At 43.9% G+C, this 24,354-nt stretch overlaps 1 protein-coding gene across 11 annotated transcripts in view; it reads right to left on the reverse strand.

Moving 5' to 3' along the window:
- The window catches only part of DLG2 (discs large MAGUK scaffold protein 2), a 1,493,215-nt gene that overhangs the window by 1,242,385 nt on the left and 226,476 nt on the right, over positions 1-24,354 (reverse strand). The window lies entirely within an intron of this gene.

The raw sequence follows: 24,354 nt of genomic DNA on the forward strand, positions 1-24,354 counted from the left end.
CGGCAACATGTTCTTCTGTTCCTAGGCAGAGGGGTGGCCAGGTGGCTCTGCGTGCTGCCTCTGCCCACCCACACCACCCCCCAGCTCCCATTAGCCATGGTTCCTGGCCAATGGGAGCTGCAGAGCCAGCACTTGGGGTGGGGCAGTGTGCAGAGCCCCCCTGGCCATCCCTCCACCTAGGAGCCAAGCTACACGTCTCTGCTTCCAGGGAGCCACGTGGAGCCAGGTAGGGAGCCTGCCAGCCCCTAGGTGTTCCTGTAGAAAACTGGACACCTAGCAACCCTAAATCCTGGATGAATACCAAAACTCCCACTGACTTTACTTGTGGTCTAGATTTCACTCAGGAGCAGCCGCAGAAATGGGCCCAGTAACTGTATAGTGTACAGGGATGCTCAACCTCTCTTTCTGAAGTCCCCCCAACATGCTATAAAAACTCCATGGCCCACGTGTGCCGCAACAATGATTTTTCTGCATATAAAAGCCAAGGCTGCTGTTATGAGGTAGCAAGCATGGCAACTGCTCAGGGTACCACGTCATGGGGGCACTGCAAAGCTAAGTTGTTCAGGCTTCAGCTTCAGCCCTGGATGACGGGGCTCAGGGCCCCAGGCTTTAGCCCCATGTCGTGGAGCTTCGGCTTTCTGCCCTGGGGTCCAGCAAGTTTAATGCCGGCCCCGCTTGGCGGACCCTCTGAAACCTGCTCACGGCCCCTCAGGGGGCCCCCCCAAGACCCCTGGTTGTGAACCATGGTATACACTATCCACAATTGTCTCAGTTCTTAATTACTGCACAAAATTCTCTAAGTTACATGTTTTTGAAAGTGCTCAAGATTTGTGAAAGGTCATGTTGGCAAATATTTTTAAATTAAATACAGTGGGGTGGGGGAGTTGTTTTATTTACATAGCATTCATTTTGACAATGTTTGCAAAAAGTCATTACAAAATACAAGCCTTCTTTCAACATATCTGTAATACCAGGATATAGGAAAAGGCCAACACTACCACGTTCCTCACTAATTTATGACCAAACTTTTCCTGTAAACCATTTTCTTTGAATTGATTTATTTATAGATTATAGGAAAGTGTTTAGTGCTTGTGGTTTTCCTACTAAACATACAGCACATTACTGTAGATTTTGCATTTATGAGACAAATATTAATAGCTTTTCAAGAACACAAACAGGAAAGTGGGGTGGAATCAAACAATGCTGTGCTCTGTCCCACATGGTGTTGAGTGCCACAGAAATCATGAGTGGTGTAAAGCCATCCTGATTAGACCATTCACTAGGAGCAGTCAATTTTAACACAACAGGCAAGCAATTGTCAGCATTTTAAATAGGCCAACTACTGCCAGCACCATTTAGAAAACAATGGGCCAGAGCCAAAAAAATGGCCCAAATCAGATCCACATGTTCAAGTGTATTATCCTCTGGTGCTAACTTGTTTAGTTAGGGCTTAGTCCGATAATATACTGAGCACCCTGGCCCCCATCCAGCAAAAGTACTTAAACACATGGTTACCTTTACTGAAACCAGTGGGACTAGAGACATACATTAAGGTAAGCATGTGTGTAAATGCTATGCTGGATAAGGATCAGACTATTTAACGCTATACAGCATGAGCCTTTAGGACCCAATACTATTCCTATCTATCGGTCTTAGGTGCTCATACAGTCATCATCACAATGTCTGAGCGCCTCACCATCCTTAATGCTTCCATCTTCACAACATCCCTGTGAGGTAAGGCAGCGATTGTCAGGAGCACAGCTGGCTCCCAGCCAGGTCACTAGGCAAACTCAGATGGGCCCCATGAGCCTCCTCCAAATGGTCAGGCTTCCTCACTGGGCAGGAGACCCTGTTGCCTGCTACTTGAGCCTTGCTGCAGCAGCACCTCAACATGTGCCATGTCTCCAGCTGCCTTTGCCTTACTCTTGGTTCCAGCTTTGTTCCAGCTCTAGCCTGCCTCCTCCCTGCTCTGGTTTTGTCTTTGTCTCCCTGCTCTGCTCCTGATCCTGGAACTGGTTTTACATTTCACTTGCCAGAGTTTATGCTCCTTTCTATTTTCCTCACTAGGATTTAACTTCCACTTTTTAAAGGATGCCTTTTTGCTTCTCACTGCTTCTTTTACTTTGTTGTTTAGCCACAGTGGCACTTTTCTGGTTCTTTTACTATGTTTTTTAACTTGGGGTATACATTTAAATTGAGCCTCTATTATGCTGTCTTTAAAAAATTTCCATGCAGCTTGCAGGGATTTCACTTTTGGCACTGTACTTTTTAATTTGTTTAATTAACTTCCTCATTTTTGTGTAGTTCCCCTTCTGGAATTAAATGCTACCGTGTTGGGCTGCTCTGGTGTTTTCCCTGCCACATGGACGCTAAAATTAATTATATTATGATCACTATTACCAAATGGTCTATCTATATTAACTTCTTGGACCAATCCTGTGCTCCACTTAGGACCAAAATCAAAAATGGTCTCTCCTCTTGTGGATTCCAGGACTGCTCCAAGAAGCAGTCATTTAAGGTGTCAAGAAACTATGTCTGCATCCCTCCTGAGGTGACATGTACCCAGTCAATATGGGGATAGTTGAAATCCCTCATTATTATTGAGGTTTTCTATTTTTATAATCTCTAATGTCCCTGAGCATTTTGCAGTCACTATCACCATCCTGGTAAGGTGATTGGTAATATATCCCTACTGCTATATGCTTATTATTCAAGCATGGAATTACTATCCATGGAGATTCTATAGGACAAGTTTGGTTCATTTAAGATTTTTACTTCATTTGATTCTATGCTTTCATTCACATTTAGTGCCACTCCCCCATCAGCATGACCTGTTCTGTCCTCCTGATATATTTTGTACCCTGGTATTACTGTGTCCCACTGATTATCCTCATTCCACCAAGTAGTCAGAAGTATATAGCCACCCTGAGCGTGGGGTTGCATAACTGGCCATGTTGGCTAATAGCCATTGGTAGACCTATCCTCCATTAACTTATCTAGTTCTTTTTTGAACCCAGTTATACTTTTGGCCATCACAACATCCCATGGCAATAGGTTCATAAGTTAATTTTGCATTGTGTGAAACACTGTTTTTGTACCAGATCTGTTGCTTAATAATTTCATCAGGTGACCCCTGGTTTTGGTATTGTTGGAAAGGGTAAATAACCCTTCTTTATTCACTTTTGCCACCCCATTCATGTTTTTAGAGACCTCTATAGTAGCCTCCTATTGTCTCTTTTCTAAGGTGAACAACTGTAGTCATTTTAGTCTCTCCTCATATAGAAGCTGTTCCATGGTGTCATCTGGTTGCCCTTCTCTGAACCTTTTCCAGTTCCACTATAACCTTTTTGAGATGCAGCGACCAAAACCGGACACCGCATTCAAGGTGTGGGCACACTATGGATTTATATAGTGGCATTATAATATTTTCTGTCTTATTTTCAATCCCTTTCCTAACAGTTCCTAAAATTCTGTTAGCCTTTTGGACTGCTGCTATGCACTGAGCTGAAGTTTTCAGAGAACTATCCCTGATAAGTCTTGAGCACTAACACCTAATTTAGAAAAATTCATTACTAACCTGTTATGTTACTGTTGTTCAAGATGTGTTGTACATGGCCATTTCACCCTGTGTGTCTGTGCATCAAGTGCATGGCAGTTGGAAACTTTTTTCCCCTCAGCAGTACCTATTGGGCTGGTCAAGTGCCTTCTGCTGCTATGTGCCACTGCATATAGGTATCAAGGGCAGAGCTGTTCCCTGGTCCCCTCAGTTGCCCCTTGCCAGAGCTTCAATGCAGAGGGGTGGGAGGGCAGGTCGTGGAATGGACATGTACAACACATGTCAAACAACAGTTATGGAACAGATTATTAACAGTTTTTTCTTCAAGTGTTTGCACACATGCATTCCTCTCTTGGCGACTCACAAGCAGTGAAACAGGAGGCAGGATTGGAATCTGAATGAAGACAGGAGGAAAACATCCAACTGTAGCATCATCTCTTGAGTCCTGAGTGAAGGCATAATGAGAAGTAAATGTGTGCACTGAGGACTAAGTTGCCTCTCTACAAATGTCCAGAATTAGAACACGTGCTAGAAAAGTCGCAGAGGCCAAATGTGATCTCATGAAATGAGCTGTGACTCTGCTCGACGGGGTGATGTTAGACTGGTCATAGCCTCATGTATATGCATATGCTATCCAAGAAGAAATTCTCAGAGGAGATTGCCCTTTTATTCTGTCTGCAACCATGATGAACAGTTGAAAAGACTTATGGAACTGCTTGATTCTGGTAAGGTAGAACACCAGAGCTCTTCCGACATCCAGAGTGTGCAAATATTTTCCTTCCCTACTCAAGTATGGTTTAGTGAAAAATGACGTAAAGTAAACTGGCTGGTTGACATGGAATGAGGACACCACTGCCCAAACCTCAGATGAGGGCACAGGTAAACCTTGTCCTTGAAGATGGTATAGGGAGGTCGTCATTAACACAAGCAGCTCTCCTACCCTTCTAGCAGAGGTGATGGCAACCACATGCCACCTCCATTGTTAGATGTAACAGAGGAGTAAGTAGCCAAAAGTTCAAATGGGAGACCCATATGCCTTAACACTAAGTTTAGGTCTCATGCGAAAACAGATTGTGCACCTTAGGATACACTTTGACTAGGTCTATGGTAGTAAGAACATGTCTGTAAGGGAACCAAGGCTGCAACCTCAAGGGTTAAAGAACTGCTGACACTTTGTGGATCTTTTTGCAAATAGGTCTACTTAGGGAGACCTCCCACCATTGAAAATTGTATCTGGCCACACCCTGGGAAAGAGACCACTTGGTGACTTGTAAATAGTTTGCTCAGGATGTCTGCAAGGTCATTTTGGTCATCCGGTAGGCAAGAAGCTTCTAGCTCTATTGAGTTTGCAATGCAAAACTCACAAAGAGTTGCCTCTTGCCAGAGCTGAGAAGAGCAAAGTCCTCCCTGCCTGTTGAGATATAGCATTGCTATTGTGTTGTCTGTGAAGATTAACAGGCTTTCCCCTTTTCCCCCTTCTGTGGCAGAAAAACCTGGCATGCCAATCTGATAGCTTTACATATCAACATCAGTGAGCTGAAAGCAAAGTCCTCTGTAGACCATAGTCCCTGAGTCAAGGATGACAAACCAGTTTCCAGGGCTCAGGGAGGGAACAACAGAAGCTAGGGTGACCATGTGAAGCATTATGTTTAAGAATTTGTTGAGTTCACCCAGATATAAAATTGTTCTGAGAGCCCCCTTCACTTTCAGGATTAGGGAATAGCAAGAATAAACCCTTGTCCCTCTGTGACACTGTGGAACCTCCTCTATGGTACCCACCTGAAAGAGAGAGAGTACCTTCTGGAAGAGGAGTTCCTTGTGAGAGTGGTCCCTGAAGGAGGACAGGGAGGGAGTGTGGGAAGGAGGGATAGAAACAAATTGGAGGGTATAACTGCAGTACTCAAGACCCATTGGTCTGAAGTAATTTGGGACCAAGCACTGAGGAAGTGGGAAAGACAGCTTACAAATATGGGGGAGATGGGGTCTGGAAACATGGAGACTGCCCTGACATCCTTGACTGACCCATCAAAATTATTGCTTAGCAGTTCCTGGGTATCTAGAAGGGCCAGGAGCTGGAGCCAAAACAGAAGAGGCAGGCCAGTGCCTATAACCCCTCTTATTTATTGAGGGGTCCTGATGAGGAGGCAGAGCAGGATAACAGTGTGTCTGTGTCAGGATAACAGTGTGTCTGTGAGGCGGATAGTGCTTTCTGACTGGGCAGGTGAGTACAAATCCAAGGACTTCTGTCACCCTTAAGGCCATGGAGTTTGCTGTCTCCAGGGCAGGACTTTCAAAAGATAAGTCCTGATAGTATGCTGGACTTCACAGGGTAGACAGGAAGACTGCAGCCATAAGGAGCTCTGCATGGAGACTGCAGAAGCAATAGTCCTAGCAGTCAAGTCTGCGGAGCCCAGGCTGCAGAGAAGTTCACTCATCTGCTCTCATTCGCCAGCAAACAACTCATGCCTAGCATCCTCAAGCAACAGATCTTTGAATTTCTCCAAAGAGCCCCACAATTTCAAATCAATTTCCCAGCAGAGCTGCAACCCCCCAGTTAAATAAACTTTCCTACCAAATAAATTTTGTTTGCCTCTTGATTTGGGAGTGGCAGGTTGATGCCCCTGCTGTTTCCTTTCATTAGCTGCTACAACCATTAGTGACCCCGGAGCAGTGTGGGAGTATAGGTAGTCAAACCCTTGGGAAGGTACACAATACTTGCACTCTGCCTGCTTTGAGATGGAAAGCAAGGAAGATGGGGTCTGTCATAGTGTCTTTAAAGGCCCCAATATCACCTCATTGATTGATATATTATCTACAGCAGGTCCATTTAGAGTGGCACTGCCAATCTTGATATATTGTGATGAGAAGACTCTGACCTCCTTGATCTGAATGTCCAAGTCCAAAGGCACCCTCTTTAACAATTCCTGATTGTCTTGTAGTCACTGGGAGGGGGATGATGTTGTGTCTGAGGAAACTGCCTCATCCGGTGAAGATGAAGATGAAGCTGACTGGATGTGGTTCACCTCTTCTTCAGGATGCTCTGCTGGCTCCTCAAGAGCCTCTTCCTGAGGCTCAGCACTGGGCCAGGTACCGGCTACTGAAGTCAGGGTGGCATGATGCAAGGATTCATCCCCTCCAGACAAAGGTACTGAGTAGGAATGATGAGAGGAGGATCTAGAAGCTGGGGGAAAACCCCAGGAGTTCCAAAAGGGCCAGGGGCTGGACACCAGTGACCTCCTGGCCACATTGCCATAAAAGCTCACATTGTGGGGTTGCAAAGGTATCCAGAGAGGAAGGATCTAGGCAGAGGGTGGTGGGTCCTGCTCTGAGGTGGAGAGATACTTGAGCCTACCTCAGAGTCCAAAGAAGGCAACTCCCCTTCCACTGACCACAGGGGGGCTGTCCTGGTTGGTGCCAGGGACCAGTGCTGAGAACCAGGCACTGGCTGGAGACACACCATCAGTGCTGGCTCCTGTTTAGACTGTACTGATGGGTGGGTAGACTGTCTAGGAAGCAGGCAGCCGGTGCAGGACTGGGTCCTGCATCACAGATGCTGGGTGGTCTAATGATACTGACTTTACTGAGGGCGCTGATTCCTGTACCAAAAAGCAAAGTAAATTCCTTGCCACTGCAAATGCCGGAAGTATAGTCAGCACCAAGATCTTATCTGGTCGATGCGGTGTGGCTGAAGTTGATGGTTCCGTTTCTGGCACCAGACTCGATGTCTGTTCCAGCACTGTAGCCAACTGTGCTGTCTTAGGCCCAATGCCAGAGCCGAGCCCCAGCACCTCTAGGCTTGGGAGCTCATAATCCCGGCACCTCTGGGCTTGCTGCATCAGTTATGAGTGTAGAAAAATTGCGTGAGTCCTGAGACGTCTTCGTTACAAATTAAGCACTGCTTAGGCCCCAATTTGGAGGAGTGTCTCAATCTTGATTGTACTCTGCTTGACTCCCCTTCCACCTGTTTTACAGGTGTGAGGAGTGGAATCTTCCTCTGGTTGGTGCCTTTGTGGAAGGCTTATGCTTCTCCCTGGGAATAGGTAAGGATGACCAGTGCTGGGACTCTGATAGTCTTGAAGTCTTGGACTGAAGCTGCAGCACCGACTCAAATGGGATGGCTCTGAAGGTGGACTTAGCACCACCTCCATTAGCAGGAACTTTAGCCTTGCTTTCCTATCTTTTTTCATCCTAAATTTGAAGTCCTGACAAATCTGACTTCAGTCCTTCGCGTGTGCCTTGCCCAAAAACTTGAGACTACTGCAGTACAGGTTGTTTAGAGGCACAGGTTCCTGCAGCCCCCATTGGCCTGGAATGGGGGACCGCGGCCAGTGGGAGCTGCAATCGGCCAAACCTGTGGACACTGCAGGTAAACAAACCGTCCCAGCCCGCCAGTTGATTTCCCTGACAGGCTGCATGCCAAAGGTTGCCAATCCCTGTTTTAAACAGTTAATGATCCACAAGAGGACCCTCCTTCTTATCCCATGACTGCTTACTTTGCTTAAGAGACTCTGGCGATGGACCTTATCAAAGGCTTTCTGAAAATGCAAGTACAGTATATCAACTGGATCACCTTGTCCATATGTTTGTTAACACCCTCAGTGAATTCTAATAGATTGGTGAGGCACAATTTCCCTTTCCAAAAGCTGTGCTCACTCTTCCAACACATGTTCATCTAAGGGCATGTCTACACTTACCTCCAGAAACGACTGATCCAGCAAGGGTAGATTTATCACATCTAATAAAGACGCGATAAATCGACCACCAAGCACTCTCCTGCTGACTCCGGTACTCCACTGGAGGGAGAAGCGTGGGCAGAGTTGATGGGGGAGCATCAGCAGTCAACCTACCGCAGTGAAGACACCATGGTAAGTAGATCTAAGTACGTCAACTTCAGCTACATTATTCACGTAGCTGAAGTTGCTTAACTTAGATCAATCCCCCACCCTAGTGTAGACCACACCTAACTGTCCGATAATCCCGTTCTTTACTATAGTTTGAACCAGTTTGCCTGGTACTGAAGTTAGGCTTACTGGCCTGTAATTGCAAGGATCACCTTTTTAAAATAAATCAGTGTTACGTTAGCTATCTGCTAGTCATCTGGTACAGAGGCTGAATTAAGCAATAGGTTACCTAATATAGTTAACAGTTGTGCAATTTCATATTTGAGTTCCTTAAGAACTCATGTGAATACCATCTGGTTTTGGTGACTTATGACTGTTTAATTTGTTCCAAACCACCTCTGTACATTTTGTCAACATTCAGTTGTTTGCCTTCATGTGTTATATTTAACTATTTCATTTGACTGTTTCTAACTAGCTCCTACCTGTACTCACCAAATTTATCCCTAAGGGATGTCTCTGGCTTTCTTCCAGTTCTCAGTTTAAAAAATCCTCTACAACCCTTTTAATTTCACATGCCAGCAGCCTCGCTGATTCTCCTTCTCTTCACCCAGAGTTGGTCTGGGTCTGTAGTCCCAATCCTACAGTAGTTTTTTGCACCTGTAATTCCCACTCAAGTAAATGGTTCTTTTCCAGGGCTTTAGGATCAAATTGCACTTGCTAATACTAGTTAAGAGCCCAATCCTGAGGAGTGTGATGAGTGACTCCTCAAAGGTGCCCTCCCAGTTGATTTTTACAGTACTCCGATACTATGGGCATGGGATCCACGTAAATAGATAAATAGCACTCAGCACCTCAGTAAACTAAACATTAACTTGGTACATGCCAATCAGAAGCAAAAATTTAACTTTTGTCATTTTGATTGTTTAAAAAAACATCAGAATGTACAGAAACATTCTACGTTTCCTAAATTATTTTTCATTATTTGTTATGGTAGCACCTACAGGGCTCTGGGGCCAATTCTGGACATTCCAGGAGGGACAGTCCCTGGCCATGTAGCAGTCTAAGGAAAAGCTGCCAAAATGTTCTTACATATCTAAGAATGCTGGTACTTTATTAATACAATATATCATGGACATTACTTATTTCCAAACATACATGAAGTCCCATCAGTTGACAAAATCTTAGTGTTATGTAAGAAGAGGAAAAGTTTTGAAATGGTGTCGGCAGCATGCATAACAATTGCAATATCATTTTAGTACTCAATGTAGTGTAACCTCTGGTTAGTATAAAATTCTGTTATGATTGCTACAGACAGTGTTATCAGCTAGGTGAACCAAGCAGATTAACTCTTTGCTCCACTCATCAGAAATAGACTTGCCCTGATCCTAAGAGGTACTTACTCTCTGCCACTCCTCAGTGGAACCTGCCCATAAATTCTCAAACAGTACAGAATATATTATTTATCAAATGGGCACTACTGAAAAGTCTGGTAAGAAAAAGCTTCCATTTGTTAATAAAACTTTGTCTACAAATGCATCCCCATTAGTTGACTCCAGTATTTTGCAAGAATATAAACCATATCATAAAGTAGTATGAAATGTTTCAATTGTTTGCCTTAGGGAAATGGGTCAGAGATTAATTGTGAAGAGCAGTAAAATCAGGACATTAAGAGGATACAAACAGCTCAAGTAAGATGCAATAATAATAAATCTGGAGCATCTCTACACTGTATTAAAGGTCAACATGCATTAGCAGAATAATATATAGTTCTCAAAGATGTATAAAGTACACATTAGCAATCCACCTAAAACACAATAGATATTTAGCTATTTGTTTTGACATATGACTAAGCTTGTCCGTGCAGAATACTGGCAAAAAAGGGGCCTCTATTGTGTGTTGTAAAAGAGATTTTAAAAAGGAGAAAATCTGGGGCTTGATCCTCCTCACCTCTTATTTTTGAGTTGCATCAGTGTAGATGAGACACACTGTCTTTAGAAGCAATCCCAAGGCCTATGCATCTATGAGGTCTCATAGCACACAGTGGGTCCAAGAGCTACCAGTTGGCAAAAGAGCCGCTGAGCAACTGCTCATTCTCCCTGAACCCTGCAGTCCCTCCTACCTATCAAGCAGAGATGCAGTGCAGCCAGTGTGCTATAGTATGACACTAGTAAATCAGCGCAAGACCAGAGCACTGCATCTGTACTTCCACATTTCTAGTGGGTTTGGAAATAATGCTTCTACCTTGAAAAATGTCCAAGACTAAACCTTTTATTACTTCCCTCAGTATAAAGACTGACGTTTATGAACTATTGTGTCTTCATATAACAGAAAATAAGGCCTTTTTCTGATTTATTTTGTAAGCAAAAGGAAAAGACAAGACAGGTGAAGAGATGCTACAGGCAAATGATGCAATAGCAGCTCATCATCTAATATGGCAACTTTGCTCACTGACAAGTAACCACGAGAATTACAAATAGCAAAGACGACAATTTTTGGTATGGTTAAAACAAATCTATTTACATTATAATTAACCCAGACTATTCAGATGGTCATTTCTTCAGGACAGTGTCTTTTTCATTGTGTAAATGTGTGGCACTATATAAATGTTTATTAATAAAATAGTAATCACATGAGCTACTTGTTTATTTAATCTAATTTCAACAATGCCTATCTGTAGCTCAACTGTGTTCATAGCACCTTTTCCCCTGAACCTCACCAGGGCAGACAGTTTTCACTGTTTATCAACAAAGCGGCCATTGGTATTTTTTCCAAGTGATTACTTCACCCAAAAGCCCAATTATGAATTATGGAAGATCTGTCACCTGCCAGGCTTCTGCCAAACAATGTGTTTCAGTAATGTGAAGGCATGTAGAGATCCTGGATTGTCCATGTCAACAATGAATTGGTAACAGCACCCAACAATGTACAGTTACAGCATTTGAGCTCACCAAGGCAATTGCACTTTCCTGAGGAGGTGCATTTGATAATTATGGGAGAGTTTCCCAGCCTGCTACAAGATTCTGGAATTGCAGAAAATTTGAGTCTTATACAGAACGTGGTAGGATGAGGTATTTTGTGGGTATCTACAATAGTCACCACATGTATAGTTATTTTAAAAATACCCAACTCTGGTACTCTATCTTTTGACCAAACAAACAAGCGCACATAAATGCAGCCAGTATTCTGCTCCTTCATCGTCATCCTACCAATGACAAGAGGAATAATCTCAGAGGTTATATAATCCACACGCAATATACCACAGGTGACCTGTATGGGTTACTCCCTAAACCTGCATGGTACAACCCAGTGTGCCTCTGTGCATCTCCTGCAGCAGACAGCCTATGGAATAGCCTGGGGTAACTTCTGTGCCATGTTCCTTCTTCTTGGGATGAGTTTTCTGGTATAACCTGTGCACATTGACCAGCCAGAGTTTTGTCTCTGATGAAGTATTTCGTCATAATAAACCAGTAATAGCCAAACTGTTCATGGTCCTTCCGAGGTTGTGAAGGGATGGGGAGTATGTGTAACAACTGGCAGATAACAACCTACTTCTGCTACCAGCTAACTGAGTTACTCTCTACTTGCAGTGGGGATGGTCAGAGTTGTGCTTAAGATCCTGGATTCACACCCTCCTGACAACCCAGGCAGGTGGTTCTCCCACATGCAAGAAGCCTCCTTTTTACATCTCTTGAGCATCCAATACAGGGACCATTTACAATCACAATTCCTGTGCTCAGGGGAATGCAATGAATTCTCCTCCACACACCCCAAAGGAGACAGAATTATGCCTCCAGATACATACCAGTCTCAGAAGCAGACCTGTGCACTGGGATGAATAGGCTGCTCCATCTTAAAGATGGGTGCAGCCTGTACAGACCCTCTTGTCACCAAGCTGTCTGGAGAAGAATACACTTCCAGAGACACAGTCCCACCCTAAATTCCCCACAGGAAAGGGCAGGTCTGAACAACCCCCATGCCAGCCTGTAGGTAAATGCTAATTTGCTCCGGAATGGTTATGATGCAATGGGTGGGGTGGTAGTGGTGATGGGAGAAATACAAATAAAGTAGAAATCTCATGGAAACAGAAACACGTCAATAACTCAATCATCCTGATAATCAAAGGCTCCAAGGAATACACAGTGCTGAGAGATACTGACTTTTATTTAATTAACGGTCTTGCAAATAAGCATTTTACAAATCATTAAAACATTTTAAAAGCTACCGGGGGGGGGGAGTAAAATACATTATAGCATATGCTGGAATTACTCATTTCACGGTGTATTAATGTACATTAATTAAGTTAACAGCCATTCTAGATAAAAAGAGCAGCCCAAGATGAACTAGCAGATGTTCTGAAAGCCACTGATACTAGCAAACAATGGTTCACTCCAGTGTATACGGTTGCAGACACCTCTAGTAGAGCTGTGTGAAAGATTCTGTTTAAACCACATGTGAAGTCAACATGCAGTTTGATTCGAGTTCATCCTTTGTCCACAAACCAGCAGCGAAGAAAGGCCTTCTGTGCCCATGAATTGTCCATCAATGATTCAGCAACTTTATTGCTCTATCTAAACAGTGCTGCCAAGTCTCACAATTTATCACAAGTAAATTAGTTTTGGCCTCTACTGCAGGAAATCTCATGAGGAGAAAAGCTCCTGCCTTTATCCAGCTGGGGGAAGCAAAAATTAGGGATTAGGGTGGGGGGTGTCAGAGCCTTCCCTAGAAGACCCCAGGGGAAAATGCATCACATTGCAAGCCCACAGGTCATGTGCCCTAGTCCCAGCTCTTTCAGTGACTATATTTCTGTATCTTTCAGCACCCTTGTGAGCCAAGGTCTCATACTTTTCGCAGGTATCATCATTCACCAATTTCACAGACAAGATAACAGAGTTTGACCAAGGTAACTTTAGGCAGAGCTAGAAATAAAAACTGAAACTGAATGAAATCCTAAACCCAGTGAAGTCAATGGGTGCTCTGCCATTGAATTCAATAGAGCAAGGATTTCACTTGGACTCTCTAGTATAACAGAACCAAGTCTCATCCAGTTTGTCACACACTCCTTCAGAATTCCAGGAAAATCCCAGTTTAGGTGCTTCTGTAATAAACATCAAAACAATGTGACTCAGGGTCACCCATTAGTGACTAGACCACTGTCCATACTATGAGATGTGGTGGAGGCTTGCTTTACATCGAGTGGTACTATCTTCAATCCCCCCAGAAAACCTGTTACATGTTGCCATGGTGTCTCACTGCTAGACCGCAGTCTACTCCCAAAGCCAGGAATAGAAACCAAGAATCCTGATGTTCAGCATTCCATAGCTGGCTCCCAAAAATATGTAGCGCCCACTGGCACTCTATGTGTTTTGTCTCCCTATATGAGCTGCTCCACCCAGAGGATAACAGCATGCTTTCCCCCACCCCACCACTGTTAAACTGAAGAGGAAGATGGCTGTTTTGAAGATTAAGGGGTCAAGCCCTGCTCATGACCCCAAGGGGTGAAAACAAATATACATGCAGGTATGAGGATTAGTGAAAAGATGCTGGTTAAAGTGTTGGAATGATTTTAGGTTGCAAATTCTTGTATTTAGAAGTGAATTTTGGTGTGGTGTTAATATTTATTTTACTGTTTGCATTTTAGTTAATGGGAACTGTCTGTTCAAGAACAGCATGGAGGCAGAGTGTTCATAGATATTAAGGTCAGAAGGGACCATTATGATCTAGTCTGACCTCCGGCACAATGCAAGCCACAGAATCTCACCCACTCACTCCTCCAATAAACCTCTCACCTATGTGTGAGCTATTGAAGTCCTCAAATCATGGTTTAAATACTTCAAGGTACAGAGAATCCTCCAGCAAGTGACCCGTTCCCCATGCTGTAGAGGAGGACAAAAAACCCCCAGGCCTCTTCCAGTCTGCCCTGGAGGAAAATTCCTTCCTGACCCCAAATATGGCGATCAGCTGAACCCTGAGCATGTGGGCAAGATTCACCAGCCAGATACCCAGGAAAGAATTCTCTGTAGTAATTCAGATCCCACCCCATCTAACATCCCATCACAGGCCATTGGGCCTATTTACCATGAACAGTTAACGATCAATTAATTGCCAAAATCATGTTATCCCATGATACCATTTCCTCCATAAATTTATTGAGTTTAATCTTGAAGCCAAATAGGTCTTTTGCCCCCACTGCTTCCCTTGGAAGGCTATTCCAGAACTTCACTCCTCTGATGGTTAGAAACCTTCATCTAATTTCAAGTCTAAACTTCCCCATGACCAGTTCATACCCATTTTTTCTTGTGTACACATTGGCAGTGAGCTTAAATAATTCCTCTCCCTCCCTGGTATTTATCCCTCTAATATATTTATAGAGAGCAATCATATCTCCCCTCAGCCTTCTTTTGGTTAGGCTAAAGAAGCCAAGCTCTTTGAGTCTCCTTTCATAAGACAGGTTTTCCATTCCTTGGATCATCCTAGTAGCCCTTCTCTGTACCTGTTCCAGTTTGAATTCATCTTTCTTAAACATGGGAGACCAGAACTGCACCCAATAGTCCAGATGAGGTCTCACCAGTGCCTTGTATAATGGTACTAACACCTCCTTATCTCTACTGGAAATACCTCACCTGATGCATCCAAACACTGCATTACCTTTTTTCATGGCCATATCACATTGGCAGCTCATAGTCATCCTGTGGTCAACCAATACTCCAAGGTCCTTCTCCTCCTCCGTTACTTCTATTTGATGCGTCCCCAGCTTATAACTAAAATTCTTGTTATTAATCCCTAAATGCATGACCTTACACTTCTCACTATTAAATTTCATCCTATTACTATTACTCCAGTTTACAAGATCATCCAGATCCTCCTGTATGATATCCTGGTCCTTCTCTAAATTGGCAAAACCTCCCAGCTTTGTATCATCCGCAAACTTTATTAGCGCACTCCCACTTTTTGTGCCGATGTCAGTAATAAAAAGATTAAATAAGATTGGTCCCAAAACCGATCCCTGAGGAACTCCACTGGTAACCTCCCTCCAGCCTGACTGTTCACCTTTCAGAATGACCTGCTGTAGTCTCCCCTTTAACCAATTCCTTATTCACCTTTCAATTTTCATATTGATCCCCATCTTTACCAATTTAATTAATAATTCCCCATGTGGCACTGTATCAAACCCCTTACTGAAATCTAGGTAAATTAGATCCACTGCATTTCCTTTGTCTAATAAAAATCTGTTACTTTCTCAAAGAAGGAGATCAGGTTGGTTTGGCACGATTTACCTTTTGTAAAACCATGTTTTATTTTCCCCACCCATTTACCATTGACCTCAATGTCCTTAACTACTTTCTCCTTCAATATTTTTTCCAAGACCTTGCATACTACAGATGTTAAACTAACAGGCCTGCAGTTACCCGGATCACATTTTTTCCCCCATTCTTAAAAATAGGAACTATGTTAGCAATTCTCCAGTCATGCAGTACAACCCCTGAGTTTACAGAGTCATTAAAAATTCTTGCTAATGGGCTTGCAATTTTATGTGCCAATTCCTTTAATATTCTTGGATGAAGATTATCTGGGCCCCCAGATTTAGTCCAAGTAAGCTGTTTGAGTTTTGCTTCTACCTCAGATATGGTAATCTACCTCCGTATCCTCATTCCCATTTGTCATGCTACCATTATCCCTAAGATCCTCATTAAAGGCTGAGGAAAAGTATTTGTTTAGATATTGGGCCATGCCTATATTATCCTTAACCTCCAATTCATCCTCAGTGTTTAGTGGTCCCACTTCTTTCTTTGTTTTCTTCTTATTTATATGGCTATAGAACCTTTTACTATTGGTTTTAATTCCCTTTGCAAGGTCCAGCTCTTGACTTTTAGCCTCTCTCACTTTGACCTCAATAAGGTAGCCTTCCTTGCTGATCCCTCCCAACTTCCACTCCCTGTATGCTTTCTGCTTTTTCTTAATCACTTCTCTGAGATGCTTGCTCATCCAGCTTGGTCTACAACTCCTGCCTATGAATTTTTTCCCCCTTTCTTGGGATGCAGGCTTCCAATAGCTTCTGCAGCTTTGACTTGAAGTATCCCAGGCCTCCTCTGCCTTTAGATTCATAAGTTCTTCAGTCCAATCCACTTCCATAACTAATTTCCTTAATTTTTGAAAGTCAGCCCTTTTGAAATCAAAAACCCTAGTCAGATATATTTTTGTTTATCCTTCCGTTCAGTTTGAACTGAATTAGCTAATGATCACTTGAACCAAGGTTGTCCCCTACAACCATTTCTTCTATGTGGTCCTCACTACTCACCAAAACCAAATCTAAAATGGCATCCCCTCTTGTTGGCTCAGCAGCTACTTGATGAAGGAATCCATCAGCTATTGCATCTAGGAAAATCTGAGCCCTATTATTATTACTAGCACTTGTCCTCCAGTCTATATCTGGGAAGTTAAAGTCTCCCATGATCATGCAGTTTCCATTAGTATTTACTTCATTAAAAACATTAGAGGGCTCTATCCATATCCAAATTAGATCTTGGTGGTCTATAGCGCACCACAAGCACTATCCCAGGGGAGGCTCTAGGAGTTCTTTCCCAATGTGATTTTTGCCCAGACGGACTCTGTCTTATCCATTCCATTGCTTCTTATTTCTTTACATTCTACCTCATCATTGATATACAGTGCTACTCCACCACCTTTGCCTTTATTTCGGTCTTTCCTAAACAGCACAGACCCTTCAATACCTGTAGTCCAGTCATGACGACTATTCCACCCTGTTTCTGTATCCCTAGAATATCTGGTTTCACTTCCTGCACCAGTAGCTCCAGTTCCTCCATTTTGTTACCTAGGCTCCTCGCATTGGTGTACAAACATCTTAATTTTTGCTGTTTGGCCTCAGTGACATTCTTTACCTGATTAGGCATGGACATTCTACAGCCAGTATGACCTATTAGACTGGTATCCACCCTGCCCTTCCTCCTTATGTCCATTCTCCTACCCATGCTGTATCCTTTCTTACTTTGTTTTCTTCCCTCTCAATGCTACAATCCAGCATGGAGATTACCTGGACATCTCCCAATCATCTCCCCCAAATTCCTAGTTTAAAGCTCTCTTAATCAGTTGTGCCAGCCTCCATCCTAGAAGTCTATTTCCTTCCCTACTCAGATGAAGTCTATCCCCAGAGAACTGTCCTCTGTCCATGAATGCCTCCCAGTGGCCATACATCCCAAAGCCCTCCTTATAGCACCACTGCCTGAGCCATCTGTTGATAGTCATAATCTTGCCACACCTTTGTTGCCCTTCTCTAGGAACAGGCAGAATCCCACTGACGATCACCTGAGCCTCGATTTCCTTAAGCGTCTTCCCCAGCCTGGCATAGTCTCCCTTGATACGTTCCAGTGAGAATCTACCAGTGTCATTTGTTCCCACATGAAGGATGAACAGTGGATTCTTTCCCACTCCCTTTAGGATCCTCTTCAACCTCAGGTCCACATCCTGTATCTTAGCACCTGGAAGACAGCACACCCTTCTGTTCTCTGGATCAGCTCTAGTTACAGGCCAGTCCATTCTTCTCAGTAAGGAGTCCCCGATCACGTAGACCTGCCTTATCCTGGTGACGGTGCGATTCTCCGGTCTATCCCCTTTTTCCTCTGGCTGCAAGTTCTTTCCATTCCTATTCTCCCTTGCAATCCTCTTCAACCCATTCTGTATCCTCCTGGGGCTCATATTTGGTGTAGTCTCCATTGACTCTTCCCCTTTTCCTATAGGGCTAGCTGCTTTTTTCTTCCTTGGCCTTCCACCTTCAGTGACCACCTGCTGAGCCCCCTTCTTCATTTTCCAACTCTGCAAACCTGCTCTTGAGCTCTATTTCTCCTTCAGTAGACCATCTTTTCCTCTGCCTGGTTCTCTTAGTCACATGCTTCCACTGTCCATTTTCTTCACCCAGCAGTCTCCCCTCAGAGTTCTTCAGTCCTGCTTCCATCTGCAAGTCTGAGCTTTTCCCTTCAGCTGCTTCAAGTCTTTGCTCCATAATCCGCTCAAACCCCCTTCTAAACTCAGACTTTCCACTGGCATCTCCAATCCCCGGATCCTTTCTTCGATCAGCTCTATCAGATGGCACTTCATGCAGACGAAACTCTTTCCAGGTACCCCCTCCAGGATCATGTACATACCATAGCTTCCACATCCAGTCATCTTCATTGTGTCTTCCACTACATGGGTCACGCCCACAGCTGCCTCTGTATCTGTCATAGCCTTCTCACCTAAATCCGGTTAATCCGGAAAACACAAACCACACCAAAACACCACCACCCACAGCAAAAACAAACCCCAAACAAGCACTGCAATACAAACTCCCCTGTTTACAGCTCTGTTTGCTGGCTCCTGTGCCGCTGCCTGACTGGCTGGCTACCTTTATAGGACCCCTACTCAGAAGCCCTGCCCCCTAATCAGGGCTCAGCTTATCTCCCAGCACAAAGCCCCTACAAGCCTCTACACATACAAATACAAAACAAAATACAAATACCTTCTCCAAGTATGTTAGAGTTTGAGAGCAATGTGGCAGATTTTGCCTGTGTAAACTCCAGAAAGGTAAGAACTTGATTTAAAAGAAAGTTCTCTTTCCAGAAAGCAAGCCTTGTTCTCAACAGTGTAACATTAGTACTTATTTCAGAGTAACAGCCGTGTTAGTCTGTATTCGCAGAAAGAAAAGGAGTACTTGTGGCACCTTAGCGACTAACCAATTTATTTGAGCATGAGCTTTCGTGAGCTACAGCTCACTTCATCGGATGCATGCCGTGGAAACTGCAGCAGACTTTATTTATACACAGAGAATATGAAAAAATACCTCCTCCCACCCCACTGTCCTGCTGGTAATAGCTTATCTAAAGTGATCATCAGGTGGGCCATTTCCAGCACAAATCCAGGTTTTCTCACCCTCCACCCCCCCACACAAATTCACTCTCCTGCTGGTGATAGCCCATCCAAAGTGACAACTCTTTACACAATGTGCATGATAATAAAGTTGGGCCATTTCCTGCACTAATCCAGGTTCTCTCACATCCCCCCCACCCCCATACACACACAAACTCACTCTCCTGCTGGTAATAGCTCATCCAAACTGACCACTCTCCAAGTTTAAATCCAAGTTAAACCAGAACATCTGGGGGGGGGGTGGTAGGAAAAAACAAGAGAAATAGGCTACCTTGCATAATGACTTAGCCACTCCCAGTCTCTATTTAAGCCTAAATTAATAGTATCCAATTTGCAAATGAATTCCAATTCAGCAGTTTCTCGCTGGAGTCTGGATTTGAAGTTTTTTTGTTTTAAGATAGCGACCTTCATGTCTGTGATTGCGTGACCAGAGAGATTGAAGTGTTCTCCGACTGGTTTATGAATGTTATAATTCTTGACATCTGATTTGTGTCCATTTATTCTTTTACGTAGAGACTGTCCAGTTTGACCAATGTACATGGCAGAGGGGCATTGCTGGCACATGATGGCATATATCACATTGGTGGATGTGCAGGTATACGAGCCTCTGATAGTGTGGCTGATGTTACTAGGCCCTGTGATGGTGTCCCCTGAATAGATATGTGGGCACAATTGGCAACGGGCTTTGTTGCAAGGATAAGTTCCTGGGTTAGTGGTTCTGTTGTGTGGTATGTGGTTGTTGGTGAGTATTTGCTTCAGGTTGCGGGGCTGTCTGTAGGCAAGGACTGGCCTGTCTCCCAAGATTTGTGAGAGTGTTGGGTCATCCTTTAGGATAGGTTGTAGATCCTTAATAATGCGTTGGAGGGGTTTTAGTTGGGGGCTGAAGGTGACGGCTAGTGGCGTTCTGTTATTTTCTTTGTTAGGCCTGTCCTGTAGTAGGTAACTTCTGGGAACTCTTCTGGCTCTATCAATCTGTTTCTTTACTTCAGCAGGTGGGTATTGTAGTTGTAAGAAAGCTTGACAGAGATCTTGTAGGTGTTTGTCTCTGTCTGAGGGGTTGGAGCAAATGCGGTTGTATCGCAGAGCTTGGCTGTAGACGATGGATCGTGTGGTGTGGTCAGGGTGAAAGCTGGAGGCATGCAGGTAGGAATAGCGGTCAGTAGGTTTCCGGTATAGGGTGGTGTTTATGTGACCATTGTTTATTAGCACTGTAGTGTCCAGGAAGTGGATCTCTTGTGTGGACTGGACCAGGCTGAGGTTGGTGGTGGGATGGAAATTGTTGAAATCATGGTGGAATTCCTCAAGGGCTTCTTTTCCATGGGTCCAGATGATGAAGATGTCATCAATATAGCGCAAGTAGAGTAGGGGCTTTAGGGGACGAGAGCTGAGGAAGCGTTGTTCTAAATCAGCCATAAAAATGTTGGCATACTGTGGGGCCATGCGGGTACCCATAGCAGTGCCGCTGATCTGAAGGTATACATTGTCCCCAAATGTGAAATAGTTATGGGTAAGCACAAAGTCACAAAGTTCAGCCACCAGGTTAGCCGTGACATTATCGGGGATAGTGTTCAAATATTGAGTGATATATGCTCAAATAAATTGGTTAGTCTCTAAGGTGCCACAAGTACTCCTTTTCTTTTTATTAGTACTTATGGGGCTGCTATGTCAGGGCATTGCTAGTGGGCTGCAGAGACTTTCACATTTAGGTCGCCAGTTTCAGTCTTGTCTGGCATGGTTTAAAATTTGTTCCCATCCGATAGGTACTTGGGAATCCCTACATGAGCTGGGTTGTGGGTCCCAGTTCCAGCTCCTACGTCACAGACTTGCCTCTATGCTTTGCACTAGATTGTAAGGTCTTCAGAACACAGACTGCCTCTTACTCTGTGTTTTCACAGTTTCTAGCCCAATGGCACCTTGGTCATGGTTGGGTTCTCCACTGCTTTACTCACTACAAAGTTGAGAGAGTTGACACCACTGCAATTGTTAAACCCTCAGGGGATGGGCAGGCGAGTTTAAAAAACAAAAGACAAACCAAAAAACACAATTTAAACTATTTAAGTGTCATGATTTTGGGGGTCCTTTTCTGAGTTTGAACTTTGGGGATTAGCAATACAGTGTTTAAATTTACAGCATCTCCCTGTCTATCTGTCAAAGAGCAGTGCTGACAGGAGATCATTACAGAGTAACACCTCATGGACATGCTTCCGATTCTCATGGGGGCTTACATTTGTTCTCTTTCTTTGTTATTTTCCTTAATCTGAAATTAAAGTCACCCAACATGAAAGTATTATTCTTCCTTGGTGTGCATATAATACTAATCATCATCAAGCACCCCTGCCCCATGGCTTTGGCCAGGGCTGAAACCTGGGCTGTGTGCCACTCTCCACCCCATTGCTTTGGTGGGGGCTGGAGCTGGGGCTGTGCCCCCATCGTGGTTGTGGGGTTGGGGCTCTCAGTCCCCGTCCCCCCCAACGGGACTCCAGCTGTCATTGCCCCCCCAGCCCTTTCTTCCCAGTTATTTTTTAGTAAGACATGGACAGGTCACAGCTCCAGTGAATTTTTGTGACCTATCCATGACTTACTAAAAATAAAAATCTTAACAACTCCCTTTCCCTAATCCTTAATCTATCTTGTCTTTCTACTCTTTGAGGGAGGGACTGTCACACTATGAGTTTGTACAGCACCTACCGCAAAGTGGCCCTAATCATGCTCAGAGTTTGTGTGCTACTGTAATACAAACAGTAAGTAAAAAACTACAATAGAACATGCTCCACCAAGGGGGACACAGTGTGCACATCTAAATGGGAGGTACAGCTGAGTACTTATTCTTATAAACTGGTAAATAGTCCCCATCTTTTTGTGCAACTGTATTTACCAAGCTTTCAAAGGTGTGTTCGGCCTCCTCTGAAAATGTCAAGAGCCCAAATCCTCAAAAGTATTTAGGTGTCTAACTCCCATCGGGGCCATGGTGTCTGGTGGAAAGTTTAAAAACAGACAAATTTATTTCCATCAGGTGGGAATTCAAACTCTTTTCTTTTCTCACATGTCCCCTATCACACTGAGCTTCACAGGGACCAATGCAGAGGACGAAACATGGAGATAGATCTTAATACCCAAATCAATTTCTCACAAATAAAACAGATATTACTGAATTCTCCTAAAGGACAGAGAAAAAGGACTAGAAAAATTTAAAAAAAGATGATTGTTACAGAATGCATATTTAGAATGGTCTACTGCACAGATACACACTAAGGGGCAGATTCCAATCTCAGTTACAACAGTGTGTATATATATACATATATATACACACACAACCATTGGCTTCAGCTGAGTTACTCTGGATTTACACTGGTGTATATGAGATCAGAATCTTGACCTAAAAATATAACATGGACATAAAAAGAAAAGGAGTACTTGTGGCACCTTAGAGACTAACCAATTTATTTGAGCATAAGTTTTCGTGAGCTACAGCTCACTTCATCGGATGCATACTGTGGAAAGTGTAGAAGATCTTTCTATATACACACAAAGCATGAAAAAATACCTCCTCCCACCCCACTCTCCTGCTGGTAATAGCTTATCTAAAGTGATCACTCTCCTTACAATGTGTATGATAATCAAGGTGGGCCATTTCCAGCACAAATCCAGGGTTTAACAAGAACGTCTGGGGGGGCGGGTAGGAAAAAACAAGGGGAAATACGTTACCTTGCATAATGACTTAGCCACTCCCAGTCTCTATTCAAGCCTAAGTTAATTGTATTCGTTTTCCAAATGAATACCAATTCAACAGTTTCTCGCTGGAGTCTGGATTTGAAGTTTTTTTGTTGTAATATAGCAACTTTCATGTTTGTAATCACGTGACCAGAGAGATTGAAGTGTTCTCCGGCTGGTTTATGAATGTTATAATTCTTGACATCTGATTTGTGTCCATTTATTCTTTTACGTAGAGACTGTCCAGTTTGACCAAGGTCAAATCCGCACAGACATACCCCTAGAATATCCCAGGTCGGGGTTCCATCTACTACCCAAGATCCATAAACCTGAAAATCCTGGGCGCCCTATCATCTCAGGCATTGGCACCCTGACAGCAGGATTGTCTGGCTATGTAGACTCCCTCCTCAGGCCCTATGCTACCAGCACTCCCAACTACCTTCGAGACACCACCGACTTCCTGAGGAAACTACAATCCATCGGTGATCTTCCTGATAACACCATCCTGGCCACTATGGATGTAGAAGCCCTCTACACCAACATTCCACACAAGGATGGACTACAAGCTGTCAAGAACACTATCACCGATAATGTCACGGCTAACCTAGTGGCTGAACTTTGTGACTTTGTCCTTACCCATAACTATTTCACATTTGGGGACAACGTATACCTTCAGATCAGCGGCACTGCTATGGGTACCCTCATGGCCCCACCAGTATGCCAACATTTTTATGGCTGACTTAGAACAACGCTTCCTCAGCTCTCATCCCCTAACGCCCCTACTGTACTTGCGCTATATTGATGACATCATCATCCGGACCCATGGAAAAGAAGCCCTTGAGGAATTCCACCATGATTTCAACAATTTCCATCTCTCCATCAACCTCAGCCTGGTCCAGTCCACACAAGAGATCCACTTCCCGGACACTACAGTGCTAATAAATGATGGTCACATAAACACCATCCTATACCGGAAACCTACTGACCGCTATTCCTACCTACATGCCTCCAGCTTTCACCCTGACCACACCACACGATCCATCGTCTACAGCCAAGCTCTGCGATACAACCGCATTTGCTCCAACCCCTCAGACAGAGACAAACACCTACAAGATCTCTATCAAGCATTCTTACAACTACAATACCCACCTGCGGAAGTGAAGAAACAGACTGATAGAGCCAGAACAGTTCCCAGAAATCACCTACTACAGGACAGGCCCAACAAAGAAAATAACAGAACGCCACTAGCCATCACCTTCAGCCCCCAACTAAAACCTCTCCAATGCATTATTAAGGATCTACAACCTATCCTGAAAGATGACCCAACGC

Source organism: Lepidochelys kempii, chromosome 1 (genome assembly GCF_965140265.1).
Source record: "Lepidochelys kempii isolate rLepKem1 chromosome 1, rLepKem1.hap2, whole genome shotgun sequence".
Lineage (NCBI taxonomy): Eukaryota > Metazoa > Chordata > Testudines > Cheloniidae > Lepidochelys > Lepidochelys kempii.